Raw genomic sequence first — 16,998 nt, 5'->3', positions numbered from 1 at the left:
TACCCCTTATAGCTTTCAAGTTGATTGACAACTGTCTGTACCTTCATATGCTTTTTGTGTATTTTGTTTTGCTTTTTGTCCCCCTACCCCATCTAACTATAAGTAACAAGAAATGAACTTTTCCTCCTTATTTTTATTTATTTAGTTTTTGTTGCTCTTTTGTTGTGGTGGAGATCCAACCTGGGGGCCTTGCACTTGCTAAGCAAGAGCTCTAGCTCTGAGCTAACCCCAGTGCTTCTCCTTCCGTATTAGTACTACCCAGGCATTAATGCCTTGGAAATTTGAATAGGGTTAAATTTGAAGTAAGTGTTTTCCATATATCTTAGAACTTAAAAAAAAAAAGTTTTAGCTTTAGTAGTTCACTCTGGTAGAGAGCTGGGTAGGGTAGTACTTACCCATTTCCTTCCATTCCTAGAACCTTCACCCTGCTAGAGTTACTGAATTTACCACTGTTCACTGGAATCCATATCCCCAATTCTGGATATGAGATATAAGTCAGATAGTATATAAGAAAGAAATTATAAAGTTACTAACATCTGAATATATTTATGAATACCATTTGAGATAAGATTCACTTATTAGAGATAACTTATTCAAGAAACATGGGCCCCAAGGCTTTAGTTAGATTTAACAGAAAGTTAATGAGCACTTATTATGTAGCAAAATTATATTTGGCTCATTAGCATGTTGTTTTATTCTGTATAACTTCATTAACAGCTAACTATGATTTCATTCATTCAATTCTTTAAATTTTCTCATGTTAGGTTTCAATAGTTTCAGGGGATAAATAACAATATCATAATAATAGTCAAAATAATATGTTTTAGGTATATCCAGATTATCAGGTAGACTTCCAAGCACCACTTTTAAAAATCCTTACACCAAAACAAAAATTCAGGGGAGTGGGACAGGAAGTATTATTTTAACAGAGACCTCTTCTTTACCATTTAACATCCCCATCTACCCCAGTATTACATCTTGAAACATCTGTTGTTTGGACTATTGAGAGCTGTGAAGCCATTTGAAAACATCATATTGTTGCTACCGTGTGTGTATGAGTTAGTAATGCTTTCACCATAAGTGACAGAATGCTTTGCTCATTCATATTGACTAAAATAACTAAGACCTTGGATTGTCTCATTTAGCAAAAATTCTGGAAGTCAGTAATTCCAGGCTTGGTGTAGAAATTCAATACTATTATCAAGGGCCCAGTTTATTGTTTAAATCTTCTCTGCCAATCTCAGATTGTTGAAATTGTTGCTTCTTTTGATCACATAGTGGCTGCTAGGGCACCTCACATTATAACATTCTAAGCGGTAAGAAAAGAAAGCAGACACTCAAGCAAAAGGTGCTTTTCCTGCTGTTTTATTAGACAGAGAAAGCCTTTAGGAAAGTATAAGCAGAATACTGTTTACATCAGAGGGGCTGGAGCTAGATTACATGGCCACGTTACAGTAAAGGATTACCGATCAACTTAAACTAATCACTGTTTATATTCCCAGTCTGGGCAAAATTCCAATAAAAAAAGGCAAGGTATGCACCAAGGCACGCGCCTGTAATTTCAACTACTCAGGAGACTAACTCAAGTTACAAAGTACAGACCAGCTTAGGCAACATAGCAAGACCACATTAAAAAAAAAATGGTATTCTTCTGACAAGTGTGAAGGAGGTGAGGGCCGGTGGCTGGTGGAAGTACTCAACAAGGTCTGCTATTCTGTGGGGACTTTGGATATCCACCTTGGTGCTGCTCTGCGGAAGCACCATACTGGTATTGGTTAATGAGATTTCCCCTCCCTTTGCTTTTGGATCACTCTTTTCATGCATGCTAAAGCCATGGTTACTTTTTTTCTACTGCACCCCCCCCTGCATTATTGCATATGAAACAGCCCTGGTGATGACAGGAAGGGTCAAGAGTGAAAAGTTTTGTGTTTATGACCCTCCTTGCTCTCAGCAATGAGACATTTCACTTCAGCAAGCCTGTGTCTGAATCCTTCTGCAATTGGATTTCTTTTCTTTCATATAATCCTTCACACTCTTATGTGAAACCAACATCTTTTGTTCCCATATTCTCCATCTAAATATCTGAAACCTAGTGTGAGGAAAACTTGTAATCTATATGAGACCCTTATATCCAGGCGTCTACCTGGATTCCACTCTTCTATTCATATGGATCTTATTTCTTCTCATTCATGGTTTTGAACCAACTTATAACACAATGGCTTTTCACGGTTATGAAAAACAAATGGAAAAGAGTAAATTTTTTTATTTCTGCTTTCTTGACTCCAATTACCTTCAAATTTTCCACATTAATCCACAATAATTCTAAAGTAAACTGTAGAAATAGTGTAGAAAACAATTTTGAAACTAAATTTCCCAAGTAATCAAGTTCTGCTTTTAATTTAGGAAGGCAATAATTTATTCTATGCCCAAAATGTGATATTTGAAAGCACATCTTATAATTCAGGTTTATTTCTCTCTTAGATTAATTCTATTGCGCACATAAGAATGAAAATTTTATGACCCATTTTTAATTACCTGCAACATGTTTAAAAGTCAATAACATAGAGACCCCCACCTGAGCTCAGGCCTCACCCAGATCCATCTCATGACCTGTGCTGGAGTCAGGGCCTAGGGTAAGTCTGGGTCCATCCTGCCACCTGCAGACCCCCCCCCCCCCAGTGCTAAGGCCCCTGCCATGATCTGCATGGGAGGCCAGGCCCAGTATAGGCCTAGGTCCACCCCACCACCACCACCTGGGAGCCCAGATCTAACCCACTTTAACCTTGAGAAACTGCAGCCATCCCCATAGTCTTTCCCATAAAGTAGCCTCTACCTTGGAACAAAAGATAGGGCCTAGAAGCAGCTGCATCTTGGAGCAGGCATCCCAAAGCCAGTGTAAGGCCCGCCCTGCCAGCCCCATCTCTGAAAGACATTGGATCTTTCATGGGGCACCTCCACTGCTATCTTGAGTTAACTCCTGCTGTTGCCGCCACCACCTATAGTTGCAGTAGCATCCATCCTGGGACACCGGCACGGACTAGAAGCCCAACACCAAGGTGAGGTAGAGATAATCTGCACAGATACTATAAGATTATATGGTAGAAACTACAATACCTCAGATCCACACTGCAAGAAAGGAAATCACATAGACAACATGAAAAAAAAAAAAGTGTGTGTGTGGGGGAGGGGAAGTACCTTAAACAAACCAGGATATTACAATAACAGAACCCATAGATAGTACAGTTGATGAAATGTCAGAGAAGGAGTTCAGAATGTTCATAATTAAAATGATCTGTGAATTAAAGAATGACCTAAATGAGAAAATACATGCAAAAATTGTTCACTCTAACAAAGAGATAGGCGAGTAAATACCAGCAACCATTGATAACACCAACAAACAGATAAGGGAGCAAATAGTACTTCAAGAAAGAGATAGATTAGGTAGTAAAACAGTACTTCAAGAAAGAGATAGAATCTTAAAAAAAAGCCAATCAGAAATCCTTGAAATGAAGGAAATAATAAACCAAATAAAAAACTCAGTGGAAAGCATCACCAACATGGGCTGGGGTTGTGGCTCAGCGATAGAGCACTCGTCTGGCACGTGTGAGATGCTGGGTTTGATCCTCAGTGCTACATAAAAATAAATAAATAAAATAAAGGCATTATGTCCAACTACAACTAAAAAAAAAAGAAGAAAAAGAAAAAGAAAGTATTACCAGCATTCTAGATCTCTTGGAAGACAGAAAACCAGATAATGAAGACAAAGTATACAATCTGGAAAATAAAGTTGACTACACATTGACAATGGTAAAAAACCATGAGCAGAAAATCTAAGAATTATGCAATAACATCAAAGGACCAAATTTAAGAGTTATTGGGATAGAAGAAGGCACAGAGTTTAAACCAAAGGAATGCAAAATCTTTTCAATGAGATAATACCAGAATTTTTTTCAAGCATGAAGAACAAATTGGAAAATCAAATACAAGAGGCTTACAGAAAACAAAATATACAAAATTAAAACAGATCAACACTAAGCCTCATTATAATGAAAATGCTTAGCACAGAGAATAAGGATAGAATCTTTTAAAAATATTTTATTTTGTTTATTAATTTTTATATGGTGCTGAGGATCAAACCCAGTACCTCACCTGCATGAGGCACGCACTCTGCCACTGAGCCACAACCCCAACCCAGGACAGAATCTTAAAGGCTGCAAGAGAGAGGAATCAGATCACAAAGAGGAGGAGACCAATGTGTATCTCAGCAGATTTTTCAACCCAGACCCTCAAAGCCAGGAGATCATGTAACAACACATACCAAACTCTGAAAGAAAATAGATGCCAACCAAGAATCTTATATCCAGCAAAATAAAGCTTTAGTTTTGGTGATGAAATAAAAGCCTTCCATGATAAACAAAAGTTAAAAGAATTTAAAACTACAAAGCCTGCAGTACAGAACATCTTTAGTAAAATATTCCATGAAGAGAAAATAAAAAACAATGATGAAAATCAGCAGAGGGAGGTATTATACTAAAGGAAACTCTAATCAGAGGAGAAGCCAAGTCAAGTTAAATACCAAAAGTCAACAAAAATGACTGGGGATATAAATCATGCCTCGATAATAACCCTGAATGTTAATGGCCTAAACTCACTAATCAAAAGACATAGACTGGCAGATTGGATTTTAAAAAAAGACAATGATATGGTGCCTCCAAGAGACTCATCTCATAGGAAAAGACATCCACATTCTGAAGGTGAAAGAATCATATCACTCACATGGACTGAGAAAGCAAGCAGGGGTTTTCATCCTCATATCAAATGATGTAGACTTCAAGCCAAAGTTAATCAAAAGGGGTAAAGAAGGATATTACATACTGCTTAAGAAAACCATATATCAATAAGACATAACAATTACGAATATATAGGCCCCAAACAATGGAGGATCTATGTTCATCAAACATCCTCTTCTCAGGTTCAAGAGTCAAATAGACTACAACACAATAATTCTGAGTGACTTTAACACACCTCCTTCACCACTGGATAGATCTTTCAAAGAAAAGCTAAAAAAAGAAAGAAAGAAACTATAGAGCTCAATGATACAATCAATAACTTAGGCTTAACTAACATATATAGAAAATTTCATCCTTCAATGTGTGAATACACTTTCTTTTCAGCAGCACATAGATCCTTCTCTAAAATAGAACATATATTATTTCACAAAGCAGCTCTTATAAAATATAAAAAAGTAGAGCACTAACCTGTATTCTATCAGACCAAGTGGAATGAAATTAGAAATCAATGATAAAATAAAAGAAAAAAAAGCTATTCCAACACCTGGAGACTAAATAATATGCTATTGAATGAACAATGAGTTGCAAAAGACATCAAGTAGGAGATTAAAAATTCATAGAGGTGAATGAGAACACAGATACAACATATCGAAATCTTTGGGACACTATGAAGGCATTACTAAGAAGAAAGTTCATTGCATGTAGTTCCTTCCTTAAAAAAAGAAAAAGTCAACATATAAATGACCTAACATTACATCTCAAAGCCCTAGGAAAAAGAAAAATTAGTCAACACCCAAATTGGTAGAAGGCAGAAAATAATTAAAATCAGAGATGAAATCAATAAAATTGAGACAAAAGAAACAATGGAAAAAATTGAGAGAACAAAAAGTAAGTTCTTTGAAAAAATAAATTAGCAAATTCTTAGCCATGCTAACAGAGAGGGAAAACTCAAATTACTAACATACATGATATAAAAGGGAATATCACAACAGACACTACAGAAATACAGAAGATAATTAGAAATTATTTTGAAAACTTGTACTCCAATAAAATAGAAAATATCGAAGGCATCTGCAAATTTCTAGAGTTATATGATTTGCCCAAATTGAATCAGGATGATGTATACAATTTACCCAGATAAATTTCAAGTGATAAAATAGAAGACATCATCAGAAGGCTACCAATCAAGAAAAGCCCAGGACCACATAGATACACAGCTGAGTTCTATAAGACCTATATAAAGGAAAACTAATACCAACACTCTTCAAAGTATTTCAGGAATAGAAAAATGGAGAGCACTTTCAAACTCATTTTATGAGGACAATATCACCCTGATTCCAAAACCAGGCAAAGACACATCAAAGAAAGAAAACTTCAGATCAATATCTCTAATGAACATAGATGCAAAATTCTCAATAAAATTCTGGCAAATCAAATACAAAAACATATCAAAAAGATAGTGCACCACAATCAAGTGGGATTCATACCAGGGATGCAAGATTGGTTCAACATACAAAAATTGATAAATGTAATTCTTCACATCAATAGACTGAAAGATAAAAATCATATTATCATCTCAATAGATGCAGTAAAAGGATTTGACAGAGTACCGCACCCCTTCAGTTTCAAAATACTAGAAAAACTAGAGATAACAGGAACATATCTCAACATTGTAAAAGCTATCAATGCTAAGCCATAGGCCAACATCATTCTAAATGGAGAAAAATTGAGAGCATTCCTTCTAAAAACTGGAACAATACAGGGATGCCCTCTTTCACCACTTCTATTTAACATAGTTCTTAAAACATTAGCCAGAGCAGTTAGAGATATGAAAGAAATTAAAGGGATAAGGATAGGAAAAAATCAAATTAGCACTATTTGCTGACAATATGATTCTATACCTAGAAGAACCAAATAATATCATCACTCTTCTAGAACTATTAAATAAATTCAGCAAAGTAGCAGGATATAAAATCAACATCCATAAATGAAAGGCATTTCCGTATATCAGTGACAAATTCTCTGACAGAGAAAAGAGAAAAACTACTCCATTTAAATAGCTACAAAACAAACAAACAAAAAAAAAACTTGGGAATCAACTTAACAAAAGAGGTAAAAGCCCTCTACAATGAAAAGTACAGAACACTAAAGAAAGAAATTAAAGAAGATCTTAGAAGATGGAAAGATCTTCCTTGTTCTTGCATAGGCAGAATTAATATTGTCAAAATGACCATACTACCAAAAGAACTATTCCAATCAAAATCCCAATGACATTCTTCATAGAAATATAAAAAGCACTCATGAAATTCTTCTGGAAAAATAAGAGACCCAGAATAGCTAAAGAAATCCTTAGCAAAAAGAGTGAAACAGGTGGCATCAATACACCAGAACTTAAACTAATACTAAAGAGCAGTAGTAACAAAAAACAGCATGGAATTGGCACCAAAATACACTTTTAGACCAATGGTATAGGATAGAGGACACAGAGACTAACCCACAGATTTACAGTTACCTTATATTAGACAAAGGTGCCAAAAACATACATTGGAGAAAAGATAGCCTCTTCAACAAATGGTGTTGGGAAACTGGAAATATATATGCAACAAATGAAATTAAACCCCTGTCTCTCATCATGTACAAAACTCAATTATGTAAAATTGTGGATGTGTAACTGACATGATTCTGCAATCTGCATTTGGGGTAAAATTGGGAGTTCATAACCCACTTCAATCTAATGTCTGAAATATGATATGTCATGAGCTTTGTAATGTTGTGAACAACCAATTAAAAAAATAATTAAAAAAACTCAATTCAAAGTAGATTAAGCACCTATTAGAAGAAAAAGTAATCCTAAATCTCTATTGTGTTGGATAATGCCCCAACTTCCTTAATAAAACTCCTATAGTGCAAGAATTAAAGCCAAGAATCAATAAATGGGATGGATTCAAACTAAGAAGCTTCTTCTCATCAAAAGAAACAATCAGTGAAATGAGTAGAGAGCCTATAATTTGGGAACAAATTTTTTTTTATTGGTCGTTCATAACATTACATAGTTCTTAATACATCATATTACACGGTTTGATTCAAGTGGATTATGAACTCCCGCTTTTACCCCGTAAACAAATTGCTGTATCACATCAGTTACCCTTCCATTGATTGACATATTGCCTTTCTAGTGTCTGATGTATTCTGCTGTCTGTCCTATTGTCTACTATCCCCCCTCCCCTCCCCTCCCCTCCCCTTTTCTCTCTCTACCCCTTCTACTGTAAATCATTTCTTCCATTTGTATTCTCTTGACTTACCCCTCTTTCCTCTTATATGACAATTTGTATAACCCTGAGGATCGCCTTCCATTTCCATGCAATTTCCCTTCTCACTCCCTTTCCCTCCCACCTCTCATCCCTGTTTACTGTAAATATTCTTCTCAAGCTCTTCGTCCCTACCCTGTCCTTGTTTACACCCCTTATATCAAAGGAGTCATTTGGTATTTGTTTTTTAAAGATTGACTAGCTTCACTTAGCATAATCTGCTCTAATGCCATCCATTTCCCTCCAAATTCTATGATTTTGTCATTTTTTAATGCAGAGTAATACTCCATAGTGTATAAATGCCACATTTTTTTTATCCATTCATCTATTGAAGGGCATCTAGGCTGGTTCCACAGTCTTGCTATCGTGAATTGAGCTGCTATGAACATCGATGTAGCAGTGTCCCTGTAGCATGCTCTTGTTAGGGCTTTAGGGAATAGACCGAGAAGGGGAATAGCTGGGTCAAATGGTGGTTCCATTCCCAGCTTTCCGAGAAATCTCCATACTGCTTTCCAAATTGGCTGCACCAATTTGCAGTCCCACCAGCAATGAACAAGAGTGCCCTTTTCCCCGCATCCTCTCCAGCACTTATTGTTGTTTGACTTCCTAATGGCTGCCAGTCTTACTGGAGTGAGATGGTATCTTAGGGTAGTTTTGATTTGCATTTCTCTGACTGCTAGCGATGGTGAGCATTTTTTCATGTACTTGTTGATTGATTGTATGTCCTCCTCTGAGAAGTGTCTGTTCAGGTCCTTGGCCCATTTATTGATTGGGTTATTTGTTATCTTATTGTCTAATTTTTTGAGTTCTTTGTATATTCTGGTTATTAGGGCTCTATCTGAAGTGTGTGGAGTAAAGATTTGTTCCCAGGATGTAGGCTCCCTATTTATCTCTCTTATTGTTTCTTTTGCTGAGAAAAAACTTTTTAGTTTGAGTAAGTCCCATTTGTTGATTCTATTTGTTAACTCTAGCGCTATGGGTGTCCTATTGAGGAATTTGGAGCCCGATCCCACAGCGTGTAGATCATAACCAACTTTTTCTTCTATCAGATGCCGTGTCTCTGATTTAATATCAAGCTCCTTGATCCATTTTGAGTTAACTTTTGTGCACGGCGAGAGATAGGGATTCAGATTCATTTTGGTGCAAATGGATTTCCAGTTTTCCCAGCACCATTTGTTGAAGATGCTATCCTTCCTCCATTGCATGCTTTTAGCCCCTTTATCAAAAATAAGATAGTTGTAGTTTTGTGGATTGGTTACTGTGTCCTCTATTCTGTACCATTGGTCCACCCGCCTGTTTTGGTACCAGTACCATGCTGTTTTTGTTACTATTGCTCTGTAGTATAGTTTGAAGTCTGGTATCGCTATACCGCCTGATTCACACTTCCTGCTTAGTATTGTTTTTGCTATTCTGGGTCTTTTATTATTCCATATGAATTTCATGATTCTTTTATCTATTTCTACAAGATATGCTGTTGGGATTTTGATTGGCATTGCATTGAACTTATAGAGAACTTTTGGTAATATCGCCATTTTGATGATGTTAGTTCTGCCTATCCATGAGCAGGGTATGTTTTTCCATCTTCTAAGGTCTTCTTCTATGTCTTTCTTTAGGGTTCTGTAATTTTCATTGTATAAATCTTTCACCTCTTTTGTTAGGTTGATTCCCAAGTATTTTATTTTTGGGGGGGATATTGTGAATGGAGTAGTTGTCCTCATTTCCGTTTCAGAGGATTTGTCGCTGATATACAGGAATGCCTTTGATTTATGCGTGTTGATCTTATATCCTGCCACTTTGCTGAATTCATTTATTAGCTCTAATAGCTTCTTTGTAGACCCTTTTGGGTCTGCTAGGTATAGAATCATATCATCTGCAAATAGTGATAATTTAAGTTCTTCTTTTCCTATTTTTATGCCTTTAATTTCTTTTGACTGTCTAATTGCTCTGGCCAGTGTTTCGAGGACTATGTTGAACAGAAGTGGTGAGAGAGGGCATCCCTGTCTTGTACCAGATCTTAGAGGGAATGCCTTCAATTTTTCTCCATTCAGAATGATGCTGGCCTGTGGCTTATCATAGATTGCTTTTACAATGTTGAGGTATGATCCTGTTATCCCTAATTTTTCTAGCGTTTTGAACATAAAGGGATGCTGTACTTTGTCGAATGCTTTTTCTGCATCTATTGAGATGATCATATGGTTCTTATTTTTAAGTCTATTGATGTGGTGAATAACATTTATTCATTTCCGTATATTAAACCAGCCTTGCATCCCAGGGATGAATCCTACTTGATCATGATGTATAATTTTTTTGATATGTATTTGAATCCGATTCGCCAGAATTTTATTGAGGATTTTTGCGTCAAGGTTCATTAGAGATATTGGTCTGTAGTTTTCCTTCTTTGATGTGTCTTTGTCTGGTTTCGGAATCAGGGTGATGTTGGCCTCGTAGAATGAATTTGGAAGTTCTCCCTCTTTTTCTATTTCCTGAAATAGCTTGAAAAGTATTGGTGTTAGTTCCTCTTTAAAGGTTTTGTAAAACTCTGCTGTATACCCATCCGGTCCTGGGCTTTTCTTAGTTGGTAGTCTTTTGATGGTTTCTTCTATTTCCTCTATTGTTATTGGTCTGTTTAGGTTGTCTATATCCTCCTGGCTCAATCTGGGCAGATCATAGGACTCAAGGAATTTATCTATGCCTTCACTATCTTCTATTTTATTGGAGTATAAGGATTCAAAGTAATTTCTGATTATCTTCTGTATTTCTGAAGTGTCTGTTGTGATATTGCCTTTTTCATCCCGTATGCTAGTAATTTGGGTTCTCTCTCTTCTTCTCTTCGTTAGCATGGCTAAGGGTCTGTCAATTTTATTTATTTTTTCAAAGAACCAGCTTTTGGTTTTGTCAATTTTTTCAATTGTTTCTTTTGTTTCAATTTCATTAATTTCAGCTCTGATTTTAATTATTTCTTGCCTTCTACTTCTTTTGCTGTTGTTTTGCTCTTCTTTTTCTAGGATTTTGAGATGAAGTATGAGATCATTTATTTGTTGTTTTTTTCTTTTTTTGAGGAATGAACTCCAAGCAATGAATTTTCCTCTTAGAACTGCTTTCAATGTGTCCCATAGATTCCGATATGTTGTGTCTGTGTTTTCATTTAACTCTAGGAATTTTTTAATTTCCTCCTTGATGTCTTCTAAAACCCATTGATCACTCAGCAACCTATTGTTCATTCTCCAGGTGATGCTTGCTTTTTCCTTTCTTCTTTTATCATTGATTTTCAGTTTCATTCCATTATGATCAGATAAGATGCATGGTATTATCTCTACCCCTTTGTATTGTCTAAGATTTGCCCTGTGACATAGTATATGGTCTATTTTTGAGAAGGTTCCATGTGCTGCTGAGAAAAAAGTGTAGCTACTTGAAGTTGGGTGGTATAGTCTATATATGTCAATTAAGTCTAGGTTGTTAATTGTGTTATTGAGTTCTATAGTTTCCTTATTTAACTTTTGTTTGGAAGATCTGTCCAGTGGTGAGAGAGGTGTGTTGAAGTCTCCCATGATTATTGTATGTTGGTCTATTAGACTCTTGAACTTGAGAAGAGTTTGCTTGATGAACACAGCTGCACCATTATTTGGGGCATATATATATTTATGATTGTTATGTCTTGTTGGTGTATGGTTCCCTTGAGCAGTATGAAGTGTCCTTCTATATCCCTTTTGATTAGCTTTGGCTTGAAATCTATTTTATTAGATATGAGTATGGACACTCCTGCTTGTTTCCGCGGTCCATATGAGTGATATGATTTTTCCCAACCTTTCACCTTCAGTCTATGTATATCTTTTCCTATCAAATGCGTCTCCTGTAGACAGCATATTGTTGGGTCTTGTTTTTTGATCCATTCTACTAGCCTGTGTCTCTTAATTGGTGAGTTTAAGCCATTAACATTTAGGGTTATTATTGAGATATGGTTTGTTCTTCTATCCATATTTGTTTATTGATGTTACTAAACCTGATTTGTTATCCTCTTTGACTACTTTCCCCCCTTTACTGTCCTACCTCCCATTGTTGGTTTTCAATGTTATTTTCCATTTCCTCTTCCTGTAATGTTTTGCCAAGGATTTTTTGAAGAGATGGTTTTCTAGCTGCGAATTCTTTTAACTTTTGTTTATTGTGGAAGGTTTTAATTTCATCTTCTAACCTGAAGCTTAATTTCGCTGGATACACGATTCTTGGTTGGAGCCCATTGTCTTTCAGTGTTTGAAATATGTTATTCCAGGATCTTCTAGCTTTCAGAGTCTGTGTTGAGAGATCAGCTGATATCCTGATTGGTTTACCCCTAAATGTAATCTGCTTTCTTTCTCTTGCAGCTTTTAAAATTCTCTCCTTATTCTGTATGTTGGACATCTGTATGTTGGCTGGTGGGATTCCACCTAATGGCCTTCCCTAACCTCCCTGCTTGCCAATTAATGGCTTCACTGAGGCGCCACGCCTTCTGTAGCCGCAGGGCAGGACACGCGAATCAGTTGGCCTGGATCTCCGGGGCCCTGCTGCAGGCTGCTGGTATCCCTGGCACTCTATCACTTTGATTTTTTCCTGGGAACAAATTTTTACCACACGCACATCAGACAGAGCATGAATCTCTAGGATATATAAAGAACTCAAAAATCTTAACACCAAAAAAATTTAAAAACCCAATCAATAAATGGACTAAAGAATTGGACAAACACTGCTCAGAAGAAGATATACAATCAATCAACAAATATATGAAAAAAATTTCAACATCTAGCAATTAGAGAAATGCAAATCACAACTACTCTAAGATTTCATCTTACTCCAGTAAGAATGGCAGCTATTAAGAATACAAACAATAATAAGTGTTGGAGAGGATGTGGGGGAAAAATACACTCATACGTTGCTGGTTGGAATGCAAATTGATGCAGCCAATATGGAAAGCAGTATGGAGAATCCTTAGAAAACTGGGAATGGAATCACCATTTGACCCAGCTATCCGATTCCTCAATCTATACCCAAAGGACTTAAAAACAGCATACAACAGGGACACAGCCACATCAATGTTTATAGTAGCACAATTCCCAATAGCTAAACTGTGGAATCAACTTAGATGCCCTTCAGTAGATGAATGAATAAAGAAAATGTGGTACATATACACTTGGAATATTATTCATCATTAAAAGAGAATAAAATCATGGCATTTGCAGGTAAATGGATGGAGTTGGAGAATTTATAATGCTAAGTGAAGTTAGCCAATCCCCCCCAAAAACAAATGCTGAATGTTTTCTCTGATTTAAGGATGCTGATTCATAATGTATTGTTGGAAAACATGGGAATATTAGATGAACTCTAGATAGGGCAAAGGGGAGGAAGGGTAAGGGAGGCCATTGGGGTAGGAAAGACTCTGGAATGAGATAGACATCATTACCCAGAATAAATATATGAAGACATGAATGGTGTGACTCTACCTTAAGTTGTACAACCAGAGATATGAAAAATTGTGCTCTACATGTATAATATGAATTGTAATGCTGTCATATATAACAAATCAAAATTTTATGGCACCTTGCAGATTGACATTACTTTTAGTTGTAGAAATCTTTCTGATGGTCCTTTTGGCTTCCAGCAGTTGATCTTGTCTACAGAGGTCTTTTGTTATTTCACACTGTCTTCTTAGATAATTATATTTGCCTACAGAACTTGAACCATACACACTGAAGACTAACAAATATTTTTCTCATATTATTAATCCATCAAATAAATTAACCCACTGATTAGGTTACAGTTCTTATAATCTTATCATTTCATCTCTGAACATTCCTGCATTGCTTTATGAGATTTTCAAGGGACATTTCATATACAAACCGTAACACTATGCATTGTGAAATGGCTAAATCAAACTATTTCAAGTATGGATTATTTTACATGCTTATGTATTTTTGTAGTGACAACATTTAAAATCTACTCAGCAATTTTTGAGTATAATATAGTGTTATTAGCTATAGTCACTATGTACGTATTAGATTTCTTAAACTTATTCTGTCCAACTGAAATTTTGAGCCTCTGGTAATCATTAATTTATTCTCAGTTTCTAGAATTTTTTATATTCCATATATAAGTAAAATCAGGCAAGATTTCATTATCTGTGCTGGCTTATTTCACTAGATACAATGTCCTCTAGGTTTATCCATGTTGTTGCAAATGACAGTCTTTCCCCTATTTTTGAAGTCTGAATAACATCCACCATATATGTGTATATGTACGTTTATGTAAACATGCATATTTTCTTTATTTATCTGTTGATGGACACAGGTTGGTTCTATTAGTTTGGTTATTGTGTATAATAGTGCAATGAACATAGAAGTGAAGATATCTTTTTGATATAATGATTTTATATTTTTTGAAATATACCCAATAGTGGGATTGCTAGATGATATATAGTCATATTTTTTTCTAATTTTTGAGATAAGTTCATACTATTTTCCACAATGATTTTACTATCTTGCATTCATACAAACAATGCACAAGAATTCCCTTACTTCACATCCTCTACAATACTTGTTATCTTTCAGCATTTTGGTAGTAGTCTTTCTACTGGGTGTGAGGTAATGTCTTATTGTGGTTCTGATTGGCATTTCCTAATGATTACAGATGTTGAACACTTTCTCATATACTTCTAGGTTCCTTGTTTGGTTTTGACATCAGGTAATGTTGCCCAAGAAAAACAACTTTGGAAACATTTTCTCCTGTTTAACTTTTTAAAAATATTTGAGAATGATTGTTTTTAGTTCTTCTTCAAATGTTTGGAAGAATTCAACAGTGAAGTCATTTGCTCCTGATCTTCTTTGATGGTAGACATAGTGATTTATTCTCTTCACTTACTACTGGCCTGTTCATGTTTTTAAAATTTTCTTAATGAATTACTTTTCATAGATTGTATATTTCTAGCAATTCATCCATTTCTCCTAGGCTACCCAATTTGTTAATGTATAATTCTTTGTCTCTTATGATTCTTTTCAATCACCTCCTATGATTTTTTTGTATTTCTAAGTTATCAATTGTAATGTCTACTCTTTCATTTCTGATTGTATTTATTTGGGGAGTCTCTTTTTTTCTTATTAAGCCTGTTAAATGTTGATTTTTATCTTTTCAAGGAAAAAAAACCTAAAATCTCACTTTCATTAATTATTTCCCTAATATATTCTAAAAATAATAGCTAGGAATAAATTAAACCAAAGAGGTTAAAGATTAGATCAATAAAAACTTTATACAATAAAGTCTGAATAATAAATATGTTTCATTTATTCCTTCTTTTTAATTATTTCCTACTTTTTAATAACACTGGACTTATTTTTTGCTTCTTTTTCTAGATTCTTGATGTGTTAGTCTGGATCATTTATTTGGAATCTTCTTTTTGAAGGAATTCATTGCTATAAACTTGCCTCTTAGAACTGCTTTTGTTGTTTCTCACATATTTTGGTACATTTTATTATTGTTTCAGTTTGTCTCATGATGCATTTTAATTTTTCTTTTTGGTTATTTGACCTATTCATTGTTTCCACTCTCTGCTGGCCCATAAGGTTTCTTCTAGGAGGTACATTGCTAGCCTAAGTGGAAAAATTTTTATATGTGATGCTTTTCTTTGCTGCTTTCAAAATCCTCTTTTTGTCTTTGATCTTTAACAGTTTAAAGTGTGTCAAGGTAAGTCTTATTTGGATTAAATCTAACTGTTGACCTTCTTGTCCTGATTATTTATATTTTCCCCATATTTATAAAATTTCCTGTTATTATTTCTTTCAATAAGATTGATTCCTTTTGTTCTCCCTTTGCATTAGTGAATTACTATAACTTGACAATTTGGTATTTTTATACTGTTTCATAAATCTTATAAATTTTCTTCATTCTTTCTTTTCCTGTTTCTTATTCTTCTATGATTGTATGCTTTCAAATAAAATCTTCTCCAAATTCATAAATTCTATTTATGCTTGATCAAGTACACTGTTGATGCTTTCTATTGTGTTTTTCATTATTTTATTTTCAGCACCAGAATCTCTGCTTGTTTTTAAAAATAATTTCAGTTTTACTGTATGGACTTTTTATTTTGAAAAATTAAAAAAATTTATTTTATTTTGTTTTTCTGATCTCACTGAATTACTTCTCTGTATTTTTTTAAAAACCATTCATTGAGCTTCCTTCAACAATTATTTTGAGTGGTTTTTCAGTCGTTCTCATATATCTCCATGTCTTGGGGTGTTCTACTATGAAATTTTTGCTTTGTTTTGTGACATTATGCTTTAATCTTTTACATTTCTTATTTGTTCGATTTGGTCAAAGACTACTGAGATCTTCAGTAGTCAATAATGCTGTAGACGTCCTCTGTAACAGTGAATGTATTGAGGTTTTTGGAGTAAGCAGCTACTAGTCTCCCACAAGAATGTGATGGATGAGAGGAATTTTTTTTTTGCACTGAGTCTGGCTCATGGTTCTGTTCATGGCACTATTGTATGATAAAAAGCATTTAGAGCATCCACAGAACTGAGGCCTGAAATGTGGGCATGTGTAGAAGGATTATATCTCTGGGATCCAGGGCAATAATATCATTGGTGCCCATGGTGTAAGCACCCATGATACCACAATGGTAGCAGTATTTAAGACACAGATGCTTGTGAAGTAACCAGAAAGGCCAGAATAGAAGCATAAGTGTGGGTGTGGTTAGAGTGGCTCCAGGGAAAGGTTAGAGTATAACTGAGCCATTCATTGCTTGGTACATGAGCACACACAGTGAGCATGTGACTCCTGAACCCAGCTTGTGAACTAGCTCACTTTTGCAATGGTTCCTATGTCTGATATGTGGCCCAGTGCAGTCATAGAACTGTATGGAATGTGGGCATCTGTGG

This window comes from Urocitellus parryii, unplaced genomic scaffold (genome assembly GCF_045843805.1).
Source record: "Urocitellus parryii isolate mUroPar1 unplaced genomic scaffold, mUroPar1.hap1 Scaffold_358, whole genome shotgun sequence".
Classification (NCBI taxonomy): Eukaryota; Metazoa; Chordata; class Mammalia; order Rodentia; family Sciuridae; genus Urocitellus; species Urocitellus parryii.
The sequence above is the reverse complement of the archived record's forward strand: the minus strand, read 5'-3'. Positions refer to the sequence as shown.